Raw genomic sequence first — 10,781 nt, forward strand, 5'->3', positions numbered from 1 at the left:
GAAGGAGAAGAAGAAGAAATAGCTTCTTGATTTGTGTTTTGATGATTTGTGTGGTGTTTAGCTTGGTTATATGGATTTTACCATGGTGAAAAATGTGTGGCTCACAATCAAGCAACCAATCCTTCCCACTTGTCATACTTATGTTATCAAGCTTAGGTCATCTTGTTATACTTGTCTTCTTCTTGTTGGTGTGATAACATCATCATCCACTAACCTCTTTGATTAACCCTTAATTACTTGGCTAATGACCGCTTATCTGTTATACGGTTCGCTTAACTTTCGTTCACGTTTCTCGTTCGAGGGATCATATCCGGGATCTTATTACTTGGGTTTCCCTAAACCTTTCTCAATATTTTATATTCCTTTTATGATCCTCTCTTATAATCCTTGAATTTAAATCCTTTTAATCATGTTACCTTATACTCAATTCTTTCGGTATCTGGTGGATTTTCGGGAAAAATCAAAGTGTTCGAATCTGGATTCTTACGATTTTTACATACACTTATTTACTTTATGGAATACTAATACGATCTTAGAATTTCCATAACAATACTTCTATATAGTGTGGTCTGATAATTTTCCTTAATCAGCATCATCAGCAAAAGTTACTATTCATCAGGGTTTCAAAAAATCCAAAAATTGGGGTTATTACAAGTGCTCTTACTCAGTTTGCACAACAACCAGGAGAATCTATGTGCGAGGCTTGGGAGCGCTACAAGGAGATGTTGAGAAAGTGTCCACATCATGGTATGCCTGACTGGATGGTGATCGCTGGTTTCTACAATGGTTTGGGGTCCAATCTCGACCCATGCTCGACCTCAAACTCTATTGCCTTTATATTCCTTTCCACTTCAGTTTCTTTTTATTTTCCTTTCTCTTACAATCATTTTATGTACCCACTAATTATTTACTTCAAACATCAAGTCATTCTGGGATTCGTGTCCTCAGGACGAATCTTGCCAACTTTTATAACTTAGATTCATAACTCATCATACTCGTCCACCTTTGTTCTGGCTCTAAAGTTTTGACAATATCTCTATAACCTTGGGAAGTACTTTCCCGAAAACAATTGACTAAACTTTAATCAGTTTATTATAACCTCTGGCCCCGTGCCTTCCTTGGCCTTTCACCAGCGGGTGGCCTCTCTCTTAAGAAGGTAAGTGACAAAAACAGTCTTTTGTGCTTCATCAATCATTTAGAATATAAAATCATTCCTCTATTTCCATTGGCTAGGCTCTTGCCTCGGCTAGGTCAGCTTGTTCCTTGGAACTCTGAGAGCTTAGTGACTTAAAGGTCCTGAAAGAATTTCCCACCGTATTGTTTCCTCAGGGTGGTGTTTAGGAATAAAAGTATAATTTTTGTTTAGGCAGGTCCATAAATGGCCCCATAGGAGTACCATCTCGGTTCTCCCTATCTTGCTCGACTTCTGTTTTCTCAGTATGAAATGTTTCATCCTTCTCCCATAATCAGGGTTATCTTATACATTAAAATCCTTATTTTCCATTTCATTATGTTATGGGTTCCTTCTTTCCTGATGGCGACCTCCCTGACTATCACATTCAGGGTTTGCCCTAAATCTCTTTCCTCGAACTGTGACTTTCATCTAAGATCCCGTCCTTAAGCTCTTGAATGTTTGGAACCCAAATTCTGTAGGGATACCTCATTATTCCCTCATCATCTTTCTAGGTATTAATATCTTCTCCGGTCATTGGTTCTCTACCTCTATTCATCACTTTTTCTTGGCATAATATGATCTTCTCCAATAATTCGGGCTGTATTGCAATCTCAAACAGCTTTTCGGTACCGGCTCTGGTTACCTTCACTTCTATTTCCATTTTCTCAAAATCTCTTATCAACTCTCCCAAAGACATTTTCATCTTGAGTCTCTCTTTTATACTAAGGGCATTAGCCACCATTTTGGCTTTCCCTGGATGATATAAAATCTCATAATCTTAATCCTTGATTAGCTCTAACTACCTCCTCTGGCGCATGTTGAGCTCTTTCTGCGTGAAAATGTACTAGAGCACTTATGGCTTATGTAAATCTCGCACTTTTCTCCATACAAGTAGTGCCTCCAATCCTTAGGGCAAAACTATTGCCACGAGCCCAAGCTCATGGGTGGGGATATCGAATTTTATATTCCCTTAATTGTCTTGACGCGTACGCGATTAGCTTGTTGTGCTGTATAAGAAGCACCCTAATTCCTTATGCGAAGCGTCACTACACATCACGAAATCTCCTTTTTCCATCCGACAACGCCAACATATGGGACGTCACCAACCTTTGCTTTAGTTCTTAAAAGCTGTTCTCGCATTTCTCTGTCCATTTGAACTTCTCAGTCTTACGAGTAAGCCGCGTTAAAGGGGCTACTATCTTTACAAACTTGAACGAACCTCCGGTAGTGACCGGCCAATCCTACCTCTGGTAGTCGCCCTAACCATGGTCATCAATTCCTCAGTGGTCCTTTATTCATTCTTGTCAGGATCCTCCATGGGATCCTCCTCAGCAACAATCCCCTCTAGGAAAACATCCTCAACCGCTACATTCTCAATATGAACATCATCCGGTCCCTCGTTAGGACGCTCTATTGGATCCACAATCTGATCCCTAATATATAGAAAAACATCATCATATTATTGCTCTTGAACTTCAGGGTTCGGAGTCCCACTACCATATACGATAACGAACTACGCTTCTTTCACGATATTTATAAGGGTTCCCATAAGGGTTTTAACTGTCAGTACTATGTTAGGTAGTCTGACTATGAACTTGGAAAGAGTTCTTATTATCTTATTAAACTTCTTATCTTAACGTCACATCATCTCTGAGGTTTATAACGCTTAGCTCTGATACCATTTCTGTAACAACCCCCAAATCCGGGGTCGGGGATTCGGGATGTCATGAGTTCCATTTCCCTTATCAATACTTAATCTTAACAGTCAACCAACTACTGCGTACTGTGACCCCACAATATACACACACACACCACAAGTTATAGTCTCAGAGATGAATACCAAAAATAACACAAGTCATTTTATTCCACAATTATAAGTCATTACACCTCAAAAGGGTTTCTGAATAAATTTACATATTCTTTGCCATTATTATAATTTATAATATACATAAGTCTGGTAAATGAAAAGTTGGAAGCCTAGCCTCTTGGTAGCCCCTACCTCAGCCACAACGGTATCAACGCCTACAGGAAACTGCGGAACGTTTCCTATCCGCTCACGAATTGGGAGCTTGGTCCTGTTCATCTTGTCTATCTGTTATTGTGTGATGAAAGAAGAAAGCAAGGGTGAGCAACAAGCCCACCGAAATAATATGTATAATAATTTACAATATATGAGCATTCTCATAGTACTCATGAAAGTCTTGGTCAAGAAGAAATGAACCAAGTTGATATCTTAACGCGACAAGTCGCAAAATATTCAGTATATATATACATATATACTACTCAAAATCTTTGAAATTCCTGACATGTATAATGTACACAGAGTTCCAGTTTATAACTGTATAAAAATATCGTTGCAAGGTGATCTCATATATCTAACCTTGTCTCAACATTTTTCTGAAAATCTTTGTCATGCATAAGATAATCATTAACCAGATATAAGTTGAAAAGATGAAGTTACAAGATACTCCAATATACTTATATCTTTTTCCGAATACTACTTGAACTACCACCGTTCAAGGTATAAATAGTTCATCCCATAGATAAAGCTACAAGACAAAACTTATATAGAATCAATCTTTGAAATATAATCAAAATGAAATGAAGTTACGAGATACTTCATTTGATAAAAATATCATTTTGAAAACTCGACCCTGCCAACACTCAACAATCGCCCAGCTGTAGCCTTTCTTTCGAAGTGCTTTGGGTAGTGTTGCAGAAATATCCAACCGGATGATGAACTCATTACGGGACTTTGCCGCGCCGGGAAGACCACTCACGATGATCAGTCGCAGTAGTGCAATCCCACCATTTTCTACATGTAGAGGAGAACAGTCGGATTTACTTGTCAACCGAACACTGGACTCCTAAGGAATGGATCGTCTTAGCGGAACTTCCGGGCCATTTGGACCAATATAATAAGGCTAGGCCGGCGCTACTCGACCACTTACGCCAGTCCTAGTTCAGATGAAATCCATGACTCTGAAACGTAAAGCTCGTCCCCTCTTTCCCCAAGTAGAAACTTGTTGATACGGCTCCACCAAGAAGTCATATCTAATTGGAAAGGAAAACTCACCGATATTTCCCAGGCGATGCCTGTTAATGGATTAACTTATTCCAAGAATTTTACTTCCCGAGTGTTGGGTAAGTAATCAAAAACTCTTTTATCAAAATAGCAACCTTGTTGCGAATATAAAAATACATCACGAAGCCGGATCCCTCAGATTTTTGAGCGAGTATTTAAATCCCCTTCGAAAGGAAGATCTTAAATTTGAAAAAGAGTTTTGGGATCCGCTCTAACCTTCCAAAAATAGTTTTGATAAAGTTTGAAAATAATCTCTGGAAATATTTAAAGTAAGAATGATATGATAGTATCAATTATTTTCCGTATACTTGGCAAATATCGAAACATTATTCTTTAGGAAAATAAAGAATATATTTTAATAAACTAAGCGGAGTCATAAGCCCTTGAATGAATATTCAAAATAATATTCATTAAATAAAATAAGCGGAGTCATAAGTCCTCGAATGAATATTCAAAATAATATTCATTAAATAAAATAAGCGGAGTCATAAGTCCTCGAATGAATATTCAAAATAATATTCATTAAATAAAATAAGCGGAGTCATAAGTCCTCGAATGAATATTCAAACTAATATTCATTAAATAAAATAAAGTTATCGAATAAACCTTATTCGATTAATAGTTTTGAAAACTATATCTATATATATAAATATAAATATATATATATATATATTATACTCGGGAACATCGACTCCTGGTTTAGAAAATGTTCACCTTTGGGTCCCCTATACTAAGGGTATACACAACTACTGCTTATCTCTAGCATAGGTATTATGCACTTATAAGCATCCAAATCAACAATTAGGTATCAAGATTTCGAAACAGGCATGCATATAAATATCATATCACATGCTCCAATATATCGCAAGACTTTGCTAATAATAACCATGCACTTATCACAAGATAATGCATATACATAAATATATCACAACAACAGTACAACGAGTAGAAAACTTGCCTGAGTGTTCCTGGATAGACTTAAGCTTAGAGTGGGTCCGATAACCTATGAACAACAACATAAGTCGGAATTAAACCCTGGTCGCTTAAGAATCTAGACTTTAACCAATTGAACCCTAACGTTCGCTTATGGTCACTTCAACGCTTAACGAATCACATAAGTCGTTCGAGTACCCTGCGCTCCACCATTTTTAATAAATTAACCATTAAAAATTTTAAGGCGATTATTTTGTGAGTACTTTACCAACTGCCTAATCCACTTTACATAATTGTTTCATACTCCAATTAGTCATTTAAGGGCCTTAACCAAGGTTTCAAAGTACGGCGAGGGGTAATGGTTCGTTCGTGAAATGCCGTTACTTAAAACGGTCGTTTCCCCTAAACCGTACATCAGATTTAAGCGAACCACATATCAAAACGAAGCTCATAACATGAACTATCTAAACATGGCAATGGTCAGAATCTTACAGTGAGTTCACGGGTACTGAAGTTAAGAACTAAAACAGTCTAAGGTAAATCGGGCATTACGACGGCTATATTTACGCGATTACCAAAGTTTTAAACCATTCCAAACAACCACAATTCAACTCACAATCAACAATACAACTAACCCTCATCCAAACATTACCACATCAGTCCCAACATCCCAAGATTTTCCAATTCATTCAACCCTAAACATGAACTACTAACTATACTTAAGTTTCATTAACTATAAACAAGATTCAATCATCCAAATCACTACAAACCCAACCAAACTTGAAACATACAAGCATCATGCTTCTCATATACTATAACAATCAAAACCACTCCTAAACATTCAAAGTAAAGCTTAGGGTTTGAAGTTTTTTATACCTTCTTGAAGCTTTTAATCAATGAAAGATCCTTGGGATGTCCATGGAAGCCTTGATCTATGCTTAAGCTACCTTGACCTTACAAATAAAATCAAGAATCAAAAGTTTGTTCTTGAAAGTTACTATTCACCCTAAACTAAAATGATTTATTTGAGCTAGCAAACCTTGGATTCAAGCACTCAAACTACTTGCTCTTCTTAGTTATGAAATATAGGAGCTATAGAGACTAACCTCTTGATTTATGATGGAGTGAAGCTTGAGTTTTGAAATTTTCCTTCTTGTTTAAAGAAGAAAAGCCGAGGCAATGAAGGAGAAGAAGAAGAAATAGCTTCTTAATTTGTGTTTTGATGATTTGTGTGGTGTTTAGTTTGGTTACATGGAATTTACCATGGTGAAAAATGTGTGGCTCACAATCAACCAACCAATCCTTCCCACTTGTCATGCGTATGTTATCAAGCTTAGGTCATCTTGTTACACTTGTCTTCTTCTTGTTGGTGTGATGACATCATTATCCACTAACCTCTTTGATTAACCCTTAATTACTTGGCTAATGACCGCTTATCTGTTATACGGTTCGCTTAACTTTCGTTCGCATTTATCGTTCGGGGGATCATATCCGGGATCTTATTACTTGGGTTCCCCTAAACCTTTCTCAATATTTTATATTCCTTTTATGATCCTCTCTTATAATCCTTGAATTTAAATCCTTTTTTATAATCCTTGAATTTAAATCCTTTTAATCATGTTACCTTATACTTAATTCTTTCGGTATCTGGTGAATTTTCGGGAAAAATCAAAGTGTTCGAATTTGGATTCTGACGATCTTTACATACACTTATTTACTTTATGGAATACTAATACGATCTTAGAATTTCCATAACAGTACTCCTATATAGTGTGGTATGATAATTTTCCGTAATCAGCATCATCAGCAAAAGTTACTATTCATCAGGGTTTCAAAAATTTCAAAAATTGGGGTTATATATTCAATATATTCAATATATTCAATGTGATGAAATTCCCTACGGAAGATGAGGAGTGCTTCAAGGTGGATTTGATCGATTATGTAGTTACCTCAGAACTTGATCATGTGTTAAGGTCTGATGCTTTATAAACAGCCTTATTGGGGGATTTTGACAGTGAAGATGATGAAGGAAATGAGCAGTTACAATATCTAAATGCTTCTCCTTGGAAACGAAAGCTAGACATGCCATTTGAATCTCTTGGAAATATTGATCTCAAGAATGCCGAGGGAAAGCTCAAACCATTTATTGAGGAAGCACCTACTTTGGAGCTTAAACCATTGCCTGAATACTTGAGGTATGCTTTTTTAGGTGATGCATCTACTTTTCCTATTATTACTGCATCTGACCTTTCAGGTAGTGATGAGGACAAGCTCTTGAGGATTCTGAGAGAATTCAAATCGGCCATCGGGTGGACTATAGCAGATATAAAAGGGATTAGCCCTTCGTACTGCATGCATAAAATTCTGTTAGAGGAAGGTAGCAAGCCAACTGTTGAGCAACAGCGAAGGGTTAATCCTATCATGAAAGAAGTGGTGAAGAAAGAAATTCTAAAATGGTTGGATGCAGGAATCATATATCCTATTTCTGACAGTTCGTGGGTGAGCCCCATGTAATGTGTACCTAAGAAAGGAGGTATTAATGTGGTAACAAATGAGAAGAACGAGCTCATCCCCACCCACTCGAACAGTCATAGGTCGGAGGGTATGCATGGACTACAAGAAGTTGAATAAAGCCACGAGGAATGATCACTTCCCTCTTCCATTCATTGATCAGATGCTTCACAGGTTGGCTGGTCATGAGTATTATTATCTTCTGGATGGCTATTCGGGCTACAATCAGATTTGCATTGCACCAGAAGATCAAGAGAAGACTACTTTCATTTGTCCATTTGGCACGTTTGCTTTTCACAGAGTTTCTTTTGGCTCATATGGTGCACCTGCCACTTTTTAGAGATGCATGATGGTTATATTCTCTGATATGATTGGAAATAATGTCGAAGTGTTCATGGATGACTTCTCCGTCTTTGGGCATTCGTATGATGAATGCTTGAATAATCTCTGTTTGGTGCTCAATAGGTGAGTTGAGACCAATCTGGTGCTCAATTGGGAAAATGTCACTTCATGGTGCAACAAGGCATCATTTTTGGGCATAAGGTCCCTAGTAAAGGTCTTGAGGTGGATAAAGCCAAGGTGGGTGTCATTGAAAATCTTCCACCACCTAGTGAAAGGAATCCGTAGCTTTCTTGGTCATGCGGGTTTTTATCGGGGTTTCATCAAGGACTTCTCTAAGATATCTAAGTCGTTATGCAATTTTCTCGAGAAAGATGTGTCTTTCAAATTTGATGATGAATGCTTGGCTGCATTCGAGACTCTCAAGAAGAGTTTAATCACCGCACCAGTTATTACGGCACCTGATTGGAGAGAACCTTTTGAGATGATATGTGATGCAAGTGATTATGTAGTGGGAGCAGTTCTTGGGCAGTGAAAGAATAATATCTTTCATGTGGTCTACTATGCTAGTAAGACACTAAATAGAGCCCAACTGAACTACACCACTACTGAGAAAGAGCTCTTGGTTATAGTTTATGGTTTCGAAAATTTTTGATCTTATCTACTTGGGACAAAGGTTACAGTGTTCACTGATCACACTGCCATCCGCTATCTGGTCTCAAAGAAGGATTCGAAGCCTAGATTTATTCGTTGGGTTCTCTTACTGCAGGAATTCGAGTTAGAGATCAAGGATCGAAAAGGTACTAAAAATCAAGTAGCTGACCATCTCTCTAGATTGGAGAATCTCGATTCTACTTCACATGATGAGACATTGATCAACGAATCTTTTCCTGATGAGCAGTTGTTTGCAATTCAGGGGAAGCGTCATGGTTCGCAGATATTGTGAACTATCTTGTTAGCAATATAATGCCTCCTAATATGAATGCGGCTCAAAAGAAGAAGTTTCTGCATGAGGTGAAGTGGTACATGTGGGATGAACCATATTTATTTAGACAAGAAGTTGACCAGATCATTAGGAGATGTATCCCATTCTGTGAGACAGAGGGGATATTATGAGACTTTCATAACAAAACTTATGGTGGACATTATGGTGGTGAAAAGACAGTAGCTCGTATTCTTCAAGCAGGTTTTTTCTGGCCTACATTATTTAAGGATGCACATCAGTTCGTTTTAAGGTGTGATCATTACGAAAGAGTTGGGAATCTTTCCAGAAAGGATGAGATGCCTTTAAATGTGCTACTAGAAGTTGAGGTCTTCGATGTTTGGGAAATCAATTTCATGGGACCATTTATCTCATCCTGCAATAATCTGTACATCTTTCTGGTAGTCGATTATGTCTCGAAATGGGTAGAAGTCAAAGCTCTACCGACTAATGATGCAAAGGTAGTGTTGAGTTTTCTTAATAAGCAGATATTCACAAGGTTTGGAACACCATGAGTTATCATAAGTGACGAAAGGTCGCATTTCTACAATCGTAAGTTCACTTCTATGATGCAACGCTACAATGTGAATCATCGCATTGCTACTGCCTATCATCCGTAAACTAATGGTCAAGGTGAAGTGTCTAATAGAGAGATCAAGCACATTCTTGAGAAAGTCGTTTGTTTGTCAAGGAAAGATTCGTCTTTGAAGCTCGATGAAGCTGTTTGGGCCTATAGAATAACATACAAGACTCCACTTGGGATGTCCCCGTTTCAACTTGTCTATGGTAAGGTTGTCATTTACCTGCGGAGCTTGAGCATAAGGCTTATTGGGCATTGAAGAAGTTAAACATTGATCTAGATGCAGCTGGGAAGAAGCGAATGCTTCAAATAAATAAACTTGATGAATTTTAACTTCAAGCGTACGAGAACAACAAAATGTAAAAGGAAAAGGTAAAAAGGTGGCATGACAGGAAGCTATCGCCTAAGTCATTCGTGTCGGGGCAACAAGTTCTTCTATTCAACTCTTGTCTCCGACTTTTTCCTAGAAAGTTGAAATCAAGGTGGTCTGGATCATTTATCGTCAAAACTGTGTTTCCACATGGAGCGGTGAAGATTTTTGAGAATGATCCGAGCCAAGCATTCAAAGTAAATGGTCAGAGATTGAAGTACTATTATGGGGATACGGAAAACCGTGAAGTGGTTAGTGTCATTTTATTGTCAACTTGAGCGCATAACTCCACGTCAAGCTAATGATGTAAAAGAAGCGCTTCTTGGGAGGTAACCCAAGATATGAGACCATAGAACACCTTAGAATATAGTACTTTATCCAAAACCTCAAAAAAAAATCAGAAAAAAGTTATAGAAATTTTTTTTCCAGTAGCCTAGCATGCGCCCGAGTGCTAGGAGTGTGCGACCGCGTGCCAGCAGGCGACCGTGTGCGACCCTGACTTTTGAAAAATCATTTTTCAGCCTAAAAAAACAAAACAAAAAATTCACAAAAAAAATATAACCCATTAACCCACGATTTTCCCCTATACCTTGCCACAATCCCCACTCCTAATCAAATTTTAACCCTAATTTTGCCCTATAAATACATACAACCTCTCCATACACATTCCACACACTTTCAACTCGACAAAGTCTCTCCTACACACCAAACACAAACTCTCTAACTCTTATTCTCAGTTCTCATGGCCCCAAAGAGATCATGAACTGTGGGTAGCAGCAGCACCAATCCGACTACTACTGATTATTC

General features: G+C 37.9%; 1 non-coding gene across 1 annotated transcript; it reads right to left on the reverse strand.

Annotated features, from left to right (window-relative positions):
- Positions 1-644: 644 nt before the first annotated feature.
- On the reverse strand, positions 645-751 carry LOC141715549 (small nucleolar RNA R71). The gene has a single exon (XR_012572307.1). It is a non-coding gene; the product is annotated as a small nucleolar RNA R71 (small nucleolar RNA).
- Positions 752-10,781: the final 10,030 nt, after the last annotated feature.

Source organism: Apium graveolens, chromosome 3 (genome assembly GCF_009905375.1).
Source record: "Apium graveolens cultivar Ventura chromosome 3, ASM990537v1, whole genome shotgun sequence".
In the NCBI taxonomy this organism is placed as follows: Eukaryota; Viridiplantae; Streptophyta; class Magnoliopsida; order Apiales; family Apiaceae; genus Apium; species Apium graveolens.